The sequence below is a fragment of the Oncorhynchus mykiss genome, chromosome 13 (genome assembly GCF_013265735.2).
Source record: "Oncorhynchus mykiss isolate Arlee chromosome 13, USDA_OmykA_1.1, whole genome shotgun sequence".
NCBI lineage: Eukaryota > Metazoa > Chordata > Actinopteri > Salmoniformes > Salmonidae > Oncorhynchus > Oncorhynchus mykiss.
The window spans coordinates 51,228,479-51,249,460 of record NC_048577.1 but is presented as its reverse complement, the minus strand read 5'-3'; the positions used below and the strand labels follow the sequence as shown (position 1 = coordinate 51,249,460).

Below are 20,982 nucleotides of genomic sequence, written 5' to 3'. Positions count from 1 at the left end.
TCTCATCTTCTTATCCCTCCATCCTTCTCCTAGTCCTCCCTCCATCATTCTCCTAGTCCTCCATCCATCATTCTCCCAGTCCTCCCTCCATCATTCTCCTAGTCCTCCCTCCATCATTCTCCTAGTCCTCCCTTCATCATTCTCCTAGTCCTCCCTCCATCATTCTCCTAGTCCTCTCTCCATAATTCTCCTAGTCCTCCCTCCATCATTCTCCTAGTCCTCCCTCCATCATTCTCCCAGTCCTCCCTCCATCATTCTCCTAATCCTCCCTCCATCATTCTCCCAGTCCTCCCTCCATCATTCTCCCAGTCCTCCCTCCATCATTCTCCTAGTTCTCCCTCCATCATTCTCCTAGTCCTCCCTCCATCATTCCCCCAGTCCTCCCTCCATCATTCTCCTAGTCCTCCCTCCATCATTCTCCCAGTCCTCCCTCCATCATTCTCCTAGTCCTCCCTCCATCATTCTCCTAGTCCTCCCTCCATCATTCTCCTAGTCCTCCCTCCATCATTCTCCTAGTCCTACCTCCATCATTCTCCCAGTCCTCCCTCCATCATTCTCCTAGTCCTCCCTCCATCATTCTCCTAGTCCTCCCTCCATCATTCTCCTAGTCCTCTCTCCATCATTCTCCTAGTCCTCCCTCTATCATTCTCCTAGTCCTCCCTCCATCATTCTCCCAGTCCTCCCTCCATCATTCTCCTAGTCCTCCCTCCATCATTCTCCTAGTCCTCCCTCCATCATTCTCCTAGTCCTCCCTCCATCATTCTCCTAGTCCTCCCTCCATCATTCTCCTAGTCCTCCCTCTATCATTCTCCTAGTCCTCCCTCTATCGTTCTCCTAGTCCTCCCTCCATCATTCTCCTAGTTCTCCCTCCATCATTCTCCTAGTTCTCCCGCCATCATTCTCCCAGTCCCTCCATCCTTCTCCCAGTCCTCCCTCCATCATTCTCTCAGTCCTCCCTCCATCATTCTCCTAGTCCTCCCTCCATCATTCTCCTAGTCCTCCCTCCATCATTCTCCTAGTTCTCCCTCCATCATTCTCCTAGTTCTCCCTCCATCATTCTCCTAGTCCCTCCATCATTCTCCCAGTCCTCCCTCCATCATTCTCCTAGTCCTCCCTCCATCATTCTCCTAGTCCTCCCTCCATCATTCTCCCAGTCCTCCCTCCATCATTCTCCTAGTCCTCCCTCCATCATTCTCCTAATCCTCCCTCCATCATTCTCCCAGTCCTCCCTCCATCATTCTCCCAGTCCTCCCTCCATCATTCTCCTAGTCCTCCCTCCATCATTCTCCTAGTCCTCCCTCCATCATTCTCCTAGTCCTCCCTCCATCATTCTCCTAGTCCTCTCTCCATAATTCTCCTAGTCCTCCCTCCATCATTCTCCTAGTCCTCCCTCCATCATTCTCCCAGTCCTCCCTCCATCATTCTCCTAATCCTCCCTCCATCATTCTCCCAGTCCTCCCTCCATCATTCTCCCAGTCCTCCCTCCATCATTCTCCTAGTTCTCCCTCAATCATTCTCCTAGTCCTCCCTCCATCATTCCCCCAGTCCTCCCTCCATCATTCTCCTAGTCCTCCCTCCATCATTCTCCCAGTCCTCCCTCCATCATTCTCCTAGTCCTCCCTCCATCATTCTCCTAGTCCTCCCTCCATCATTCTCCTAGTCCTCCCTCCATCATTCTCCTAGTCCTACCTCCATCATTCTCCCAGTCCTCCCTCCATCATTCTCCTAGTCCTCCCTCCATCATTCTCCCAGTCCTCCCTCCATCATTCTCCTAGTCCTCCCTCCATCATTCTCCCAGTCCTCCCTCCATCATTCTCCCAGTCCTCCCTCCATCATTCTCCTAGTTTTCCCTTCATCATTCTCCTAGTCCTCCCTCCATCATTCCCCCAGTCCTCCCTCCATCATTCTCCTAGTCCTCCCTCCATCATTCTCCCAGTCCTCCCTCCATCATTCTCCTAGTCCTCCCTCCAGCATTCTCCTAGTTCTCCCTCCATCATTCTCCTAGTCCCTCCATCCATCTCCCAGTCCTCCCTCCATCATTCTCCCAGTCCTCCCTCCATCATTCTCCTAGTCCTCCCTCCATCATTCTCCTAGTCCTCCCTCCATCATTCTCCTAGTCCTCCCTCCATCATTCTCCTAGTCCTCCCTCCATCATTCTCCCTGTCCTCCCTCCATCATTCTCCTAGTCCTCCCTCCATCATTCTCCTAGTCCTCCCTCCATCATTCTCCTAGTTCTCCCTCCATCATTCTCCTATTTCTCCCTCCATCATTCTCATAGTCCTCCTTCCATCATTCTCCTAGTCCTCCCTCCATCATTCTCCTAGTCCTACCTCCATCACTCTAGTTCTCCCTCCATCATTCTCCTAGTCCTCCCTCCATCATTCTCCTAGTCCTCCCTCCATCATTCTCCTAGTCCTCCCTCAATCATTCTCCTAGTCCTCCCTCCATCATTCTCCTAGTCCTCCCTCCATCATTCTCCTAGTCCTCCCTCCATCATTCTCCTAGTCCTACCTCCATCATTCTGCTAGTCCTCCCTCCATCATTCTCCTAGTCCTCTCTCCATCATTCTCCTAGTCCTCCCTCTATCATTCTCCTAGTCCTCCCTCCATCATTCTCCCAGTCCTCCTTCCATCATTCTCCTAGTCCTCCCTCCATCATTCTCCTAGTCCTCCCTCCATCATTCTGCTAGTCCTCCCTCCATCATTCTCCTAGTCATCTCTCCATCATTCTCCTAGTCCTCCCTCTATCATTCTCCTAGTCCTCTCTCCATCATTCTCCTAGTCCTCCCTCTATCATTCTCCTAGTCCTCCCTCCATCATTCTCCCAGTCCTCCTTCCATCATTCTCCCAGTCCTCCCTCCATCATTCTCCTAGTCCTCCCTCCATCATTCTGCTAGTCCTCCCTCCATCATTCTCCTAGTCCTCTCTCCATCATTCTCCTAGTCCTCCCTCTATCATTCTCCTAGTCCTCCCTCCATCATTCTCCCAGTCCTCCTTCCATCATTCTCCTAGTCCTCCCTCCATCATTCTCCTAGTCCTCCCTCCATCATTCTCCTAGTCCTCCCTCCATCATTCTCCTAGTCCTCCCTCCATCATTCTCTAGTCCTCCCTCTATCATTATCCTAGTCCTCCCTCTATCGTTCTCCTATTCCTCCCTCCATCATTCTCCTAGTTCTCCCTCCATCATTCTCCTAGTCCCTCCATCATTCTCCCAGTCCTCCCTCCATCATTCTCCCAGTCCTCCCTCCATCATTCTCCTAGTCCTCCCTCCATCATTCTCCCAGTCCTCCCTCCATCATTTTCCTAGTCCTCCCTCCATCATTCTCCTAGTCCTCCCTCCATCATTCTCCTAGTTCTCCCTCCATCATTCTCCTATTTCTCCCTCCATCATTCTCCTAGTCCTCCTTCCATCATTCTCCTAGTCCTCCCTCCATCATTCTCCTAGTCCTCCCTCCATCATTCTCCTAGTCCTACCTCCATCACGCTAGTTCTCCCTCCATCATTCTCCTAGTCCTCCCTCCATCATTCTCCTAGTTCTCCCTCCATCACTCTCCTAGTTATTTCCCTCCCCTCCTCCTATATCTCCTCATTAACACCACTTCATCTTGATCCTTTCTTCACGATGACCTCCCTTTACCCTCATCCTCCTCTCCTCCTGTCTCCTCCTCCTCTCCTGGTCTAATCTTCCTCGTATCCTCCTCTCCTCCTGTCTCTTCCTCTCCTCCTGCTCTCTTTCTCACCTCCTGTTCTCTTTCTCCTCCTGTCTCCTCCTCTCATCCTGGTCTCCTCCTCTCTTCCTGGTCTCCTCCTCTCCTCCTGTCTCTTCCTCTCCTCCTGCTCTCTTCCTCTCCTCCTGCTCTCTTTCTCACCTCCTGGTCTCTTCCTCTCCTCCTGTCTCCTCCTCTCTTCCTGGTCTCCACCTCTCCTCCTGTCTCCTCCTCTCTTCCTGGTCTCCTCCTCTCTTCCTGGTCTCCTCCTCCTGTCTATTCCTCTTCTCCATTAGATGACCATCTCCACAAGGAGACCATTGATCTCTCACTAAAAACCTCCTCGCTCTCCCTAACCCCCCCTTCCTGCCCCCCTCCCCAACCAATTTGCCAGACAGTAAAACTAATATTGTCTTTAATCAGATGCAATTAGGGCTGTAAGTTAAGATCTCCTCCCAATTAAAACTCATTAAGTCCATAATATAATTAGAAGAGAGCTGGGTAACTGGTGCTACTCATCAAGGAGCGAGGTGGAGGGAACATGTGGGTGTTGTTGTGTTGTCACCGCCGGCAACACTACTATCCAATAACAGTGACCCCGTGAAGAGATGTGGGTATACAACAGTGGCTCAGACTACAGTTAAATCCAGTTATTATTTTAATTCGATTTTTTTACCCCTTTTTCTCCCCAGTTGGTAGTTACAGTCTTGTCCCATCGCTGCAACTCCCGTACGGACTCGGGAGAGGTGAATATCGAGAGCCATGCGTCCTCTGAAACACGACCCTGCCAAGCCACACTGCTTCTTGACACAATGCTTGTTTTACCCAGAAGTCAGCCGCACCAATGTGTCGAGGGAAACACCGTACACCTGGCGACCGTGTGCCCGCCACAGGAGTCACTAGAGCATGATGGGCCGTGTTGTCCTTGTTAACCCCCCTGTTATCTCTATTTTTGATGTAAATGGCATTTCATGGAAAGGTCCAGGCACCTTTTTCACATATTTTTGATAAACTTACCCCAAACAGTAAATAACTTCCTTATCCTCGTTGTGTAGTATGGGGGCCCTGGAAAAACATGAACAAAAACACCCAAATACCTCCTTTTAGAAACGGCAAAGCTCTCAGTATAGTGATTCAGGTCTTTAGATGTTGTACACATGAATTGTGTCATAACATTCTGTCCATTCTACAGGTAACTGTCAAAATAAAGGAAACACTTGAGTAAATGAGGGATACAAAGTATTTTGAAAGCATGGGGTGCTTCCACACAGGAAGTTCGAGACAGAATCTGTGCCAAGGTGCATTGATGCTGTTCTGGCTCATGGTGGCCCAACACCCTATTAAGACACTTTATGTTGGTGTTTCCTTTATTTTAGCAGTTAATTGTAACAGCAGGCTACAAGGAGAATGGAACAGCTGGATAGGGGAAACGGCTCTAGTTGCGCAAAAGGGAGTATAACATTATGGATAAAGTTTGGAATTACATATTTTCACGTGTACAACATCTAAAACCCTCTTAGGCCTCACTCCCCCTATCTGAGATATCTACTGCAGCCCTCATTCTCCACATACAACACCCGTTCTGCCAGTCACATTCTGTTAAAGGTCCCCAAAGCACACACATCCCTGGGTCGCTCCTCTTTTCAGTTCGCTGCAGCTAGTGACTGGAACGAGTGTCACGTTCGTTGTACGAGTGAGATCAATGCGCAGCGTGAATGGAGTTCCACATATTTTTAAGGAACTGAAACTCAAACAACAAACAACTAAACAAAACGTGAAGCTACTGTTGTGCACTCAGGCAACTAAATGTAGACAAGATCCCACGAAACACAAAAATGACTGCCTAAATATCATCCCCAATCAGAGACAACGATAAACGTCTGTCTCTGATTGGGAACCATATCAGGCCAACATAGAAATACAAATTCACCTAGATGACCCACCCAAGTCACCATCACGCCCCAACCAACACAGAGAAAAAACAGCTTACTATGGTCAGGGCGTGACAACGAGCTGCAACAAACACTCAAACTGGACAGTTTTATCTCAATCTCTTCATTCAAAGACTCAATCATGGACACTCTTACTGACACTCTTACTGACAGTTGTAGCTGCTTTGTGTGATGTATTGTTGTCTTTACCTTCTTGCCCTTTGTGCTGTTGACTTTGCCCAATAACGTTTGCACCATGTTTTTGTGTTGCTACCATGTTGTTGTCATGTTGTGTAGCTACCATGCTGTGATGTCATGTGTTGCCACCTTGTTATGTTGTTGTCTTAGGTCTCTCTTCATGTAGTGTTGTGTCTCTCTTGTTGTGATGTGTGTTTTTTATCCTATATTTATATTGTATTTATTTTTTTAATCCCAGGCCCCCGCCCCCACAGGAGGCCTTTTGCCTTTTGATAGGCCGTCATTGTAAATAAGAATTTGTTCTTAACTGACTTGCCTAGTTAAATAAAGGTTAAATAAAAATAATTGAGAGCTTTTCCATTTCTAAAAGGATGTATTTGGGTGTTTTTGGAGCCTTTGTTCATGTTTTTTTCAAGGCCCAAAAAAACTACACAACGAGGATGAGGTGATTTACTGTTTGGAGTAAGTTTCCCAAAAACGGTGTCTGGACCCTTCTATAACATGTCATTTACATCAAAAATAGAGATTTGGTTGTAAAAAAGGCAACTTTAACCCTCTAAACCTCCCCCTTATAACAGTATACCTACAGTATACCTACTATGACCCTGCACTGCATTGCCTGCATTTCTGTGCATTTCTATCAACGACTTTCCTAATAATATACAAAGAACGCATGAAGCCTGTTAGTGCTACTGTTAGGTTGTCCTGTATGTTTGTGACATGTACATACACACCGAAAGAGACGCACCCCGTTGGAATTTCCCCAGATGGATCATGTATCAACAGAGTAAATATTTTACCATAAAATATGAAGTTAGTTCAGGGCTTATTTTTAATTGATCCTCCTGTAGCCATGTTGATGTAGTTACATTGTTTGCATAACTACTGCTAATGCACACTTTCCTGTGTATGCTATGTAGGTTTTGACTGAGACTGAAGTATGGCTGGTACTACATGCTTGTTCCTAGCATTTGGAGCTATCCATGGTGCTGAAGCTGAGTTAGATGGAAAGATACTTATTCTGAAGGACAGTGTTTAGATAATAGAGCTCTCCGTGGTTCTGAAAGGTTATTCACCATGTTAGGTCCTCAGTGCTGGAGACTCCACTTATTAAAGCCTTGAGCCTGAATGCACCAAGTCAGACACAGACTGAGGTTTACCTTAGAAAACACAAGGTAAACAAGTTAATCTTATCATTCAGCATTACAAAGCTGTTAACTTTATTTACCATGAATAACTGAAAGCATATAAGGCTGTACTCTTTCTATTTAAAAAATCCTCCTTCCTAAAGTCATTTACATAACAGCATATGTTATCAATAGAGAGGAATGTTATGTGGTGGTGTGATATAATGTGGGTCATGAAACCGTTTCAAACTCCACCTTCAGTATATCAATACAGACACCAACTATTTTGATGGGGGCTGTGGAATGTCTGAGTGTCACAGCCAATCAGGGATAATTACCAGAGGCCCTCGAGTTTCTCTCCTGCCTTCTAATTGGTTCTCGCTGTCAATCAACAAGTTGTTTCAGTTCACAATTGAACTGCAGAGAGACGATACAAGTCAGGCCAGTGGGATAATTGAGAGTAATTGAGCGAATTGCAGCTTGGAGAAGTTGGCTTAATCGGCACTCACACAATCTGTAGCATTCAGAAAGGAACCATGTGAACAGAGAGAGGAGTCAGATCTTAATAATAATGAACAAAACACAGCCTTTCATTTCTCCTCTCCACCCCGGAGGAAATGTCTCTTCATCTTATCTGAATGATCGTCCTGTGTGCTGAATGTCTCCATTTCATGTGTATGGGAGAGGCACCTTTGATCTCTACACCCTCAGCTCTGCTCGCTACACCAGCCTTGGGGCTAACGCAATTACATGGCCCAAGTCTTAGGAGCCCCAGGTGAAACAGAGGAGAGTTTTTTTCTTCTTGGCGGCTTAGAGAAAAATGTTAGTTTTAAAGCTAATTTCCTGAAATTCTACACATTTTGAAAGGGGAGTAGAGAAAATTTTGCAGTTTTAAAGCAAGCTTTCTGCAAGTTTACACATTTTGCCATTTTATCCAGAGCAATTAGGCTGCCTTGCTCAAGGGCACAACAACCTAGTCTGCGCAGGGATTCCAATGCTATTAACCACTAGGGGGCCACTGGAGGTCAGGGCCACTGGGCACAAGCCCTGTAGTAATCATTCAGACATGATTACTATAAGTTTAGATAGCTGGCTAGACTTTTTAACCAGTCTAACAATCGTTAGCTGACATGGCTAATTGAGTGACAGTCAGTGACTGACATAACAATAGAAAAACTGCTGATACAAAACCACATTTTAATATTGCACTTTGTTGTATTCTACTATTCTAACGCTCAACAGTAAATTGAGACTCCGACTGAGTTCCTAAAAATATTTATATACACCACCGGTCAAATCCTCAACTGGCTACTTCATTAAATAGTTCCTGCAAAACACCAGTCTCAACATCAACAGTGAAGAGGTGACCCTGGGATGCTGGCAGAGTTCTTCTGTCCGGTGTCTGTGTTATTTTGCCATTCTTAATCTTTTATTTTTATTGGCCAGTCTGAGATATGGCTTTTTCTTTTCAGCTCTGCCTAAAAGGCCCACATCCCAGAGTCGCCTCTTCACTGTTGACATTGAGACTGGTGTTTTGCAGGTACTATTTAATGAAGTAGCCAGTTGAGGACTTGTGAGGCACCTGTTTCTCAAACTAGACACTCTAATGTACTTGTCCTCTTGCTCAGTTGTGCACCATGGCCTCCCACTCCTCTTTCTATTCTGGTTAGAGCCAGTTGCACTGTTCTGTAAAGGGAGTACAGTACACAGCGTTGTATGAGATCTTCAGTTTCTTGGCAATTTCTCGCATGGAATAGCCTTCATTTCTCAGAACAAGAATAGACTGACAGATACTCAACTAGTCTAAAGAAGGCCAGTTTTATTGCTTCTTTAATCAGAACAACAGTTTTCAGCTCTTCTAACATATTTGCAAAAGGGTTTTCTAATGATCAATTAGCCTTTTAAAATGATGAACTTGGATTACCTAACACAACGTGCCATTGGAACACAGCGATGGTTGCTGATAATGGGCCTCTGTATGCCTATGTAGATATTCCATAAAATATCAGCTACAATAGTAATTTACTTAATAATGTCCACACTGTATTTCTGATCAATTTTATATTATTTTAATGGACAAAAAAATGTCATTTTCTTTCAAAAACAAGGACATTTCTAAGTGACCCTACACTTTTGAATGGTAGTGTATATATATAACTTTTTGGTCGAGGCCACCTAGTGGCTGGGGGCCCTAAAGCAACCACTTATGTCTGGAGCCGGCCCTGTGTGTGTTTGTGACTGTGTGTGCTTGCATACAGTATATAATCACTCTTGTAGGTACAGTATGTCTATTTGGCTGTGGGTGTGTACAGTATATGAGTGTAGTATGTGTGTGTCCATACTTCATGGTTTGTGGGTCTTGCTTGTGGCAGCAGGGGAGGTGGGGGTGTTTTTGTCGTGGTGGGTGTGGGTGGGTAAAGCATGTGTGTATACATGCATCTTATTTAGTTTGCGTCTGTTCAAACTGCCTTCATTTATTGACTACATGTGTGTGGGGAGCCACCCGTGCTCTGTGCCATTGAAACTGTGGAATAATCCATATGGTTACCTCACTAAGTGTATGTGTACTTTTCTGTGTTTTCAACACATGTACATAATGCCTTATGTACCTCTTTCTTACAGTCACATGACTAGTGGCCTCATGGGTGGAATGTTAGTAGTTCATATGTATTATAACTTCTACAACATCAAAACGTGTGAAAATATTCTTATTTCAGTCTTCTGTGATGTGTATAAAGCGTCATTTGGGGATTCAAACTCAAAATTCAAACTCAAAATATAATATATTTCAGCTCTCTATCTGACATGGTACAGGTGTCCTCTTTTTCAAAAGACCATAACCATGTGTGTGAGGTGTATACTTTTGTTTCATAGTAGATTTGTTTAAGACGGCCAAGAAACAGTGTGTGGGCCTGATTTAGCCCACTGCAGTAAAAGGTTATAGCAGTGTAAGTGTTTCCGTTCGTTTACAATACAGAGGCAGCACATGTAAGACAGGGGCAGGAAGACGGACCCTCAATTTGGTTTCTCATCATCTCCCCCTCCTCCCCCCTCTCTCATACTCTCCCCATCCTCAAGAGCTACTTACCTTCCACCACTTTGAAAAAAAGGAAAACATTTCACTGTGCAATTTACATTTCCATATGCTGCCAGTGGCGCCAGGGAGAGTGGATAATTGGGCTAAATGCGGTGACGGTGAGAGAGGGATAGAGAGAAGGCCATCTGAAAAAAAGAGCCATTACTGGGGGGTTTGCTTTCCCCCCTCCACCACTCGTCATTTTACCATCCTGCTCTCAACCACTTGTGCAGCTGAAATGCAGCCCTCCCTCTCTCTATCCCTCTGTCTCTCCCTCCCTCTCTCTATCTCTCCCTCCAGCTCTCTCTATCCCTCTCTGTCTCTCCCTCCCTCTCTGTATCCCTCTCTCTCCCTCCCTCTCTCACTCCCTCCCTCTCTCTATCCCTCTCTGTCTCTCCCTCCCTCTCTCTATCCCTCTCTGTCTCTCCCTCCCTCTCTCTATCCCTCTCTGTCTCTCCCTCCCTCTCTGTCTCTCCCTCCCTCTCTCTCTCCCTCCCTCTCTCTCTCTATCCCTCTCTGTATCCCTCTCTCTTGCCCTCCCCCTCTCTCCCTCCCTCTCTCACTCCCTCCCTCTCTCCATCCCTCTCTGTATCTCCCTCCCTCTCTCTATCCCTCTCTGTCTCTCCCTCCCTCTCTCTATCCCTCCCTCCAGCTCTCTCTATCCCTCTCTGTATCCCGCTCTATCTCTCCCTCCAGCTCTCTCTATCCCTCTCTGTCACTCCCTCTCTGTCTCTCTGGGGTGCTGGCCATCATAATATTTTATTTTTATTGGCCAGTCTGAGATATGGCTTTTCCTTTGCATCTCTGCCTATAAAACCAGCATCCCGGAGTCACCTCTTCACTGTTGACGTTGAGACTGGTGTTTTGCGGGTACTATTTAATGAAGCTGCCAGTTGAGGACTTGTAAGGCGCCTGTTTCTCAAACTAGACACTCTAATGTACTTGTCCTCTTGCTCAGTTGTGGGGGCCCCCACCGGGGCCTCCCACTCCTCCTTCTATTCTGGTTAGAGCCAGTTTGCGCTGTTCTGTGAAGGGAGTAGTACACAGCGTTGTACGAGATCTTCAGTTTCTTGGCAATTTCTCACATGGAATAGCCTTCATTTCTCAGAACACGACTTTCAGAAGAAAGTTCTTTGTTTCTGGCCATTGTGAGCCTGTAATCGAACCCACACATGCTGACGCTCCAGAGACTCAACTAGACTAAAGAAGGCCAGTTTTATTGCTTATTTTATCAGTACAACAGTTTTCAGCTGGGCTAACATATTTGCAAAAGGGTTTTCTAATGATCAATTAGCTAACATAACGTGCCATTGGAACACAGGAGTGATGGTGGCTGATATTGGGCCTCTGTACGTCTACGTTGATATTCCATTAAAAATCAGCCGTTTCCTGCTACAATAGTCATTTACAACATTAATAATGTCTACACTGTATTTCTGATCAATTTTATGTTATTTTAATTGACCCCAAACTTTTGAATGGTAGTTTATATATATAATTTTTTGGTCGAGGCCACCTAGTGGCTGGGGGCCCTAAGCAACCACTTATGTCTGGAGCCGGCCTTGTGTGTGTTTGTGACTGTGTGTGCTTGCATACAGTATATAATCTCCCTCTCTCTATCTTCCCCTCCCTCTCTGTCTCTCCATCTCTCTATCTCTCCCTCCCACTCTGTATCTCCCTCTCTTTATCCCTCTCTGTCTATCCATCTGTCGCTCTCTCTCTCTCTCTCCTCCCAACTATGTCTCTCCCTCTCTATTTCTCTCTGTCTTTACCTCTATCCATCTCTGTCTCTCTCTCCCTCTCTCTACCCCTCTCTATCTCTCCCTCATCCATATTCATCCAGCATCTCTTCCTCTCCCCACGTCACCCACAGCATGGCGTTAATACACCAATTAGCCCTGAGAAGAGATAATAGACTATTTCATATTGCGAGAGAGAGAGAGAGAGAGAGAGAGAGAGAGAGGGAGAGAGAGAGAGAGAGAGAGAGAGAGAGAGAGAGAGGGAGAGAGAGAGAGAGAGAGAGAGAGAGATAGAGAGAGAGAGAGAGAGAGAGAGAGAGGTAGAGAGAGAGAGAGAGAGAGAGAGAGAGAGAGAGAGAGAAAGAGAGAGAGAGGTAGAGAGAGAGAGAAAGGTAGAGAGAGAGAGAGAGAGAGAGAGAGAGAGAGAGAGAGAGAGAGAGAGAGAGAGAAAGAGAGAGAGAGAGAGCGAGGTAGAGAGAGAGAGAGAGAGAGAGAGAGAGGGGTCTCTCTGTATGGACATGGCCTGTGAAAACGCTGTAACGTAGTAGCGTTTGTTGTGAAGATCCAGCCAATGGAAGGTGGGTGCGCGATGAGAAAAGAGCATCAGCGGTCACGGGGGTGTGGGATGAAAGGTGTGGGTGTTACACCAACACTTTGGTGGTTAATGAAACCATAAGCCTGTTTGGCTTTGTCCTGCTGCTCACAGTGGTGGTCCAGCCTTTCACAGCCCATTCAAATGCCACGCACTTGTTCCCTACAAAGAAGTAGCCTCAGTAATTATATCTTAAGCTAAAACTTGTCTCACCCTCTTTATTTACCTCGGGGAGAGATTCAAATGTCACCTCTGATTGATGTGAACAACTAATACAGAACTATTCATAAAGCAGTGCTTTTTGGGGGGATAAAAATGAGAACGTGACATAAAATGTTTTAACATTTAACAAGTGTTGCTGTTCATCTAATCTTGAAAAACGAATAAACAGACAGAAATCAGCATACAAAACAAGAAAATATGTATATGTATGTTGCTAGTAACACTGTAAAAACACTGTAATACCATGTTATTACATAGTAAGACTACTATGGAATGATAAATAGTAGTATAAGCATGGCACTGTAATTGCATTTGAAATGGATTCAAGCTTGGTTTTATTACACAATAAAGCAGAGGTACTCAAAGTCGGGGTCACGACTCCACACATGGGAAGTGCAGTAGGATTACGACTCCACACAGGGGAAGTGCAGTAGGGTCACGACTCCACACAGGGGAAGTGCAGTAGGGTCACGACTCCACACAGGGGAAGTGCAGTAGGGTCACGACTCCACACAGGGGAAGTGCAGTAGGGTCACGACTCCACACAGGGGAAGTGCAGTAGGGTCATGACTCCACACAGGGGAAGTGCAGTAGGGTGACGACTCCACACAGGGGAAGTGCAGTAGGGTCACGACTCCACTCAGGGGAAGTGCAGTAGGGTCATGACTCCACACAGGGGAAGTGCAGTAGGGTGACGACTCCACACAGGGGAAGTGCAGTAGGGTCACGACTCCACACAGGGGAAGTGCAGTAGAGTCACGACTCCACACAGGGGAAGTGCAGTAGGGTCACTACTCCACACAGGGGAAGTGCAGTAGGGTCATGACTCCACACAGGGGAAGTGCAGTAGGGTGACGACTCCACACAGGGGAAGTGCAGTAGGGTCACGACTCCACTCAGGGGAAGTGCAGTAGGGTCATGACTCCACACAGGGGAAGTGCAGTAGGGTGACGACTCCACACAGGGGAAGTGCAGTAGGGTCACGACTCCACTCAGGGGAAGTGCAGTAGGGTCATGACTCCACACAGGGGAAGTGCAGTAGGGTGACGACTCCACACAGGGGAAGTGCAGTAGGGTCATGACTCCACACAGGGGAAGTGCAGTAGGGTGACGACTCCACACAGGGGAAGTGCAGTAGGGTCACGACTCCACACAGGGGAAGTGCAGTAGGGTCATGACTCCACACAGGGGAAGTGCAATAGGGTGACGACTCCACACAGGGGAAGTGCAGTAGGGTGACGACTCCACACAGGGGAAGTGCAGTAGGGTCACGACTCCACACAGGGGAAGTGCAGTAGGGTCACAAGTGCAACATTTAAAAACATATATTTTATGGGACAATATACCAAAAACAAATGCTTTTGAGAAAGATCATTTGAAAAATACAACTTTATTAAGTAAGTGTATTTTTTTGTTCTCTTGATTTTGATAAGAGTTATGAAAATGTAGGCTAATGAAGTAAAGCTTATTTGTTGATAATCAAATCCAAATGTAGAGAGGTTTTAAGGTTGTTTCATTAGATGTTAAATGTGGGATGGGATGAACTGACAGAAATTCTGTCCAAACAAAATGGGGTCCCCAGAAATTCTGGTGAAAAAAAGGGGGTCCCCGCTGAAAAAACGTTTGTATACCACGGCAATAGAGTGACCATTTGTGTCATTATGCAATATTCCTTATTTTGTAATAACAAAAAGCTCCCCCCAATGAATTGCTATAATATTAAATTGACACATTACTTTGACAATTGCATTGCTATCTACAGTACCTTATATCAAAGTATGTCATAAAGAAGTGGTTGTAGTGGAGATGCTAGTATTTGTCAGTCGTTAGCTGAGCTAGATATACTGTAGCAATAAGTGCCCACTACTGTAATAACACAACAATGGTTGTAAAGACATTGACATGGTGTTGTGTGATTTCTTTGAATGACACCGAGCATCAACTGAATAACACGTGTTTGCTGTTTCATGGCTCGCTGCAGTACATTACACTACCATAGGTGACACAGCTTCAATCTCTCCCATGTATATACAGCTGTGTGACTGTCTGATTCATGGCTCGCTGCAGTACATTACACTACCATAGGTGACACAGCTTCAATCTCTCCCATGTATATACAGCTGTGTGACTGTCTGATTCATGGCTCGCTGCAGTACATTACACTACCATAGGTGACACAGCTTCAATCTCTCCCATGTATATACAGCTGTGTGACTGTCTGATTCATGGCTCGCTGCAGTACATTACACTACCATAGGTGACACAGCTTCAATCTCTCCCATGTATATACAGCTGTGTGACTGTCTGATTCATGGCTCGCTGTAGTACATTACACTACCATAGGTGACACAGCTTCAATCTCTCCCATGTATATACAGCTGTGTGACTGTCTGATTCATGGCTCGCTGTAGTACATTACACTACCATAGGTGACACAGCTTCAATCTCTCCCATGTATATACAGCTGTGTGACTGTCTGATTCATGGCTCGCTGCAGTACATTACACTACCATAGGTGACACAGCTTCAATCTCTCCCATGTATATACAGCTGTGTGACTGTCTGATTCATGGCTCGCTGCAGTACATTACACTACCATAGGTGACACAGCTTCAATCTCTCCCATGTATATACAGCTGTGTGACTGTCTGATTCATGGCTCGCTGCAGTACATTACACTACCATAGGTGACACAGCTTCAATCTCTCCCATGTATATACAGCTGTGTGACTGTCTGATTCATGGCTCGCTGCAGTACATTACACTACCATAGGTGACACAGCTTCAATCTCTCCCATGTATATACAGCTGTGTGACTGTCTGATTCATGGCTCGCTGCAGTACATTACACTACCATAGGTGACACAGCTTCAATCTCTCCCATGTATATACAGCTGTGTGACTGTCTGATTCATGGCTCGCTGTAGTACATTACACTACCATAGGTGACACAGCTTCAATCTCTCCCATGTATATACAGCTGTGTGACTGTCTGATTCATGGCTCGCTGTAGTACATTACACTACCATAGGTGACACAGCTTCAATCTCTCCCATGTATATACAGCTGTGTGACTGTCTGATTCATGGCTCGCTGCAGTACATTACACTACCATAGGTGACACAGCTTCAATCTCTCCCATGTATATACAGCTGTGTGACTGTCTGATTCATGGCTCGCTGCAGTACATTACACTACCATAGGTGACACTGCTTCAATCTCTCCCATGTATATACAGCTGTGTGACTGTCTGATTCATGGCTCGCTGTAGTACATTACACTACCATAGGTGACACAGCTTCAATCTCTCCCATGTATATACAGCTGTGTGACTGTCTGATTCATGGCTCGCTGTAGTACATTACACTACCATAGGTGACACAGCTTCAATCTCTCCCATGTATATACAGCTGTGTGACTGTCTGATTCATGGCTCGCTGTAGTACATTACACTACCATAGGTGACACAGCTTCAATCTCTCCCATGTATATACAGCTGTGTGACTGTCTGATTCATGGCTCGCTGTAGTACATTACACTACCATAGGTGACACAGCTTCAATCTCTCCCATGTATATACAGCTGTGTGACTGTCTGATTCATGGCTCGCTGCAGTACATTACACTACCATAGGTGACACAGCTTCAATCTCTCCCATGTATATACAGCTGTGTGACTGTCTGATTCATGGCTCGCTGCAGTACATTACACTACCATAGGTGACACAGCTTCAATCTCTCCCATGTATATACAGCTGTGTGACTGTCTGATTCATGGCTCGCTGCAGTACATTACACTACCATAGGTGACACAGCTTCAATCTCTCCCATGTATATACAGCTGTGTGACTGTCTGATTCATGGCACGCTGCAGTACATTACACTACCATAGGTGACACAGCTTCAATCTCTCCCATGTATATACAGCTGTGTGACTGTCTGATTCATGGCACGCTGCAGTACATTACACTACCATAGGTGACACAGCTTCAATCTCTCCCATGTATATACAGCTGTGTGACTGTCTGATTCATGGCTCGCTGTAGTACATTACACTACCATAGGTGACACAGCTTCAATCTCTCCCATGTATATACAGCTGTGTGACTGTCTGATTCATGGCACGCTGCAGTACATTACACTACCATAGGTGACACAGCTTCAATCTCTCCCATGTATATACAGCTGTGTGACTGTCTGATTCATGGCTCGCTGTAGTACATTACACTACCATAGGTGACACAGCTTCAATCTCTCCCATGTATATACAGCTGTGTGACTGTCTGATTCATGGCTCGCTGCAGTACATTACACTACCATAGGTGACACAGCTTCAATCTCTCCCATGTATATACAGCTGTGTGACTGTCTGATTCATGGCTCGCTGCAGTACATTACACTACCATAGGTGACACAGCTTCAATCTCTCCCATGTATATACAGCTGTGTGACTGTCTGATTCATGGCTCGCTGTAGTACATTACACTACCATAGGTGACACAGCTTCAATCTCTCCCATGTATATACAGCTGTGTGACTGTCTGATTCATGGCTCGCTGTAGTACATTACACTACCATAGGTGACACAGCTTCAATCTCTCCCATGTATATACAGCTGTGTGACTGTCTGATTCATGGCTCGCTGTAGTACATTACACTACCATAGGTGACACAGCTTCAATCTCTCCCATGTATATACAGCTGTGTGACTGTCTGATTCATGGCTCGCTGCAGTACATTACACTACCATAGGTGACACAGCCTCAATCTCTCCCATGTATATACAGCTGTGTGACTGTCTGATTCATGGCTCGCTGCAGTACATTACACTACCATAGGTGACACAGCTTCAATCTCTCCCATGTATATACAGCTGTGTGACTGTCTGATTCATGGCTCGCTGCAGTACATTACACTACCATAGGTGACACAGCTTCAATCTCTCCCATGTATATACAGCTGTGTGACTGTCTGATTCATGGCTCGCTACAGTACATTACACTACCATAGGTGACACAGCCTCAATCTCTCCCATGTATATACAGCTGTGTGGCTGTCTGCAGAAATCTACTGTGACATTTGATCTTGAAAAAGCTGGGGAGGCTTGCTTTCACATAATGATGCAATGCAAATTACATTGTATAGTCTTTATTGGAGGCAAGAATCAGATGAGCTGGTCCATGAAAGTCAGTCAGAGATGGAGCCTTCAGAGGGCGGTGCAATCAGGAAGAGAACCATAAAAATAGAATGATTAGAATGAAGTTCCCTTTTCAAGTGAATGAGGCCATGACGGTGCTGTTCTAGCAATGCCATTTCTATGGACAGAACAGTGGCCCTAGCATGGAAGAGGTGGATAGTTATCATCCTGCACACCTACAGACTACAGACCAAAAGCTATTGCAATGCAATTGAATTGGAACTGAAGTTAGACCTGTTTGACCCCTACAAATGCATGGGTTACATAATGGATCAATCCACTGTCTATTTGACAAAAAGCCTTCCTTTAGTTAGTTGTATAATGTCTCAGATATGGGTCAGATTGATTCAGGTCCAAACCCACTGCTGTCAAAGTAATCCGCTTCAATTCCATCAGGCGGTTTGAAATATTCTAGAACTAATGTAATAATGTAATAATGTAATGTTACCCTTTGCAAGGAATTGTTTTCCTTTTCAGCCATGTGTCAATTGAATAAACTATGGAGGATGCTGCTGCAAATGAAATGGATGCAGGGTAGGTCTACTCCCACAAAAAGGTCATATTCAAACACCTTACAGTCTGTTGTTAGTTGTTGTACTGTGTGAGACATCCTGAGCAGTTTCATACTGTGGGTACTATCTAATGAGCGAAGACGTTTAGTAAAGCCACATGGAACCAATGTGGACATCTGTCCAGACACTGGTCTCAGAATGGAGGACCTACCAGCTGATATGAACAACAGAGAGCTATGACATGCCACTGTCCAGCACATTGCGCCACCATGAGCAAGTAAGCAAGCGAGCCTATAGGCTACTAATTGTCAGCAGATCACTTTAAATGAAGGCGTACTTTATAGCGGTGTTGTTATGCGATGTAATAGTTTATAGATGATTCAGTATAACATATGTTATAAATCAGTAGTTATAACTCATTGGTTGACATTGTGATTGTAATGTTGATGTTTAACACATAGTTCGCTGATGTGGCTGATTTCTAAACTATGTAAACCTGTCATGCATAGTCTACTACTAGGTCTACTAGCCTTCACAATCCCGTTATAAAGTACAGACCAAGACTGTGATTGGTTTCATTTGGAACCCGGAGACAAAATAGCCTAATAGTGTATTGGACAGCATGCAATGTGATTCGCGTAATATAGCGTATCTGACTGCAGTTTTATATGGGGACTTGGGTGTAGGCTTAGGCTATTATTATACAAAAGACTTGTCGTTCCTGTTACGGTCCTGAGCGCCTTCACTAGGGAGCGGCATCACGCGGTGAAACAATACTCTTTCACCAATGCTGCTTTCCTCGGCGTCCTTCTCAACGAGGCACTCCTGTAAAGGAACATACATAGCTTACCCTGTGTCCTTCTCACCTTTCCTTCGTCTTCTCTCTGCTTCCTCCCATGCCACGACCATAAACCCGAACACGTAGTCTAGGATACGTAGTCTGCACGTAAATGAATAACAAGATGAGAATCACAACCCTGAAATAACATTTATGTTTCTGCGTGCACGGTGGCGCCTGTCTATAGGGACCAAACGTCGACTAGGGAATCTAATTATCGCCTCGAGGACTTCACCTGAAATATAGACTTCTCGGTGGAGATTTCGCGATTTTTAATAAGCAACATATGTGCGACGCTGAATGCTACGCGGTGAACAGCCAGATGCGCGCCTCGCCTGCCAGTCTGTCATCACAGGCAACGACATATGACATTTGCATCACAGGAAAGATGAACTAGCTAAACTTGCTTGCTTTTGTGGGGAAAAAATGCCATTGTGTTTGGTTATTGAAATATGAGCCAAACGCTCTGCAGAACTATTAGTCGTTATTTTGTAGCCGCATGATAGCCTTTCAATTTAACATAAATTATCCAACATCCATCTTTCAATAAATAATCTTATAGCCTACCCGTTGACATCGCTGAGGAAGTTCGCTTCAGCTGAGGGGCACCATCAATCTATGAATATTCGCACACAATAATTTGGAATCTTTAGTTCATTCATGCAAAATGTGCGAGAATAGACTACTTGAATGTTCTTGAGTGCGTAGAAGTCCTCTGTAGGCTACCAGCGACAGACATTTCGACATAGGCTACTGACAGAGGAGACAGAACGACTTCTATTTTCTACGTGGCATGAGTCGGTAAAGGAACCTTTGATATTTGTGTTTTGGTTCCAGGTTTGATATATCTGCATTGAGAGTCAACAATTGTGGATAGCCTATAATGGAATTTCTTAACCACCGACATTAGAACCGCATCGGTCCTTCAACAAAAGGTCTTTAGCCATTGAAGCCTAAAATATTTAGGAAGACATCCAAAGAGATACTTTTTGCAATGGCAAATTGAAAACGGCTTATCTACAATTATTTCAAACGGACTGCGCAGCACACATTTATGTGCTAGGCTAGAGACGTTATTGCCTATTATGGAAAACTGGGACCGCCTTTACGCGCCTAAACGAAATAATGTCTTAAAGTGAGGCAAGGTCGCATTACTATTTATTCTGATACGCATATGGGTATAATTCCATGAGCATAAACATGATATGAGGGATACGCCGCCACTGTTTTTGTCATTTTTAACCGGCAGGATTTTTCGCGTTTCATTCGCAGTGGTTGTTTTGAAGATAGCAGGTTATTAATTGTTTATCTTTATGCATCCGCGCGAAGAAGGACCAAGAAATGACAAACGACGGATAACCACAGGAGAAGGAGAGAGTGAAAAGAGGGGGAAGGAAGAATGAATGAGATATACTGAGCAACGAAGGAAGGAGATTGGAGGAATCAAGGTAGGACACGAAGCAAGGTTTTTAATGTTATAGCCCATGTAGCCTATTTGGGTCTACGGGATGCTGCACTGAATGTGACGGTGGAATCTGTCTGTCACCACAGGCAGAGAGGTGGAGAGGCGTGTAACGAGCTTTATTTATTGATATTTTATGCTTGGACAAATGTGGAGTATGTTTACGATGCGTCAACAACAGTTGCTTCATGATTAAAACGTGTGGTTATTTTTGTGTGTACACTCGTGTTTGACTAAGCGGACATTAATAGGTAATTTATATTGGACATAATGTCTGAAGTGCAACGTGCAATGCATTACTAATTAAATTGACCATTGTTAAATTGAATTAATGTTAAGCTCACTGAATGTTATTTAGCCTCAATCTCCCTGAAATTGAAAAC

General features: G+C 45.1%; 1 protein-coding gene across 1 annotated transcript in view; it reads left to right on the top strand.

Moving 5' to 3' along the window:
• The first annotated feature begins 19,263 nt into the window (after positions 1–19,263).
• The window catches only part of LOC110485210 (adhesion G protein-coupled receptor L1), a 219,579-nt gene continuing 217,860 nt past the window's right edge, over positions 19,264–20,982 (top strand). Inside the window, exon 1 of the mRNA XM_036941434.1 lies at positions 19,264–20,585. The gene's annotated coding sequence lies outside the window, so the exon portion shown is untranslated. The remainder of the gene's footprint in view (positions 20,586–20,982) is intronic.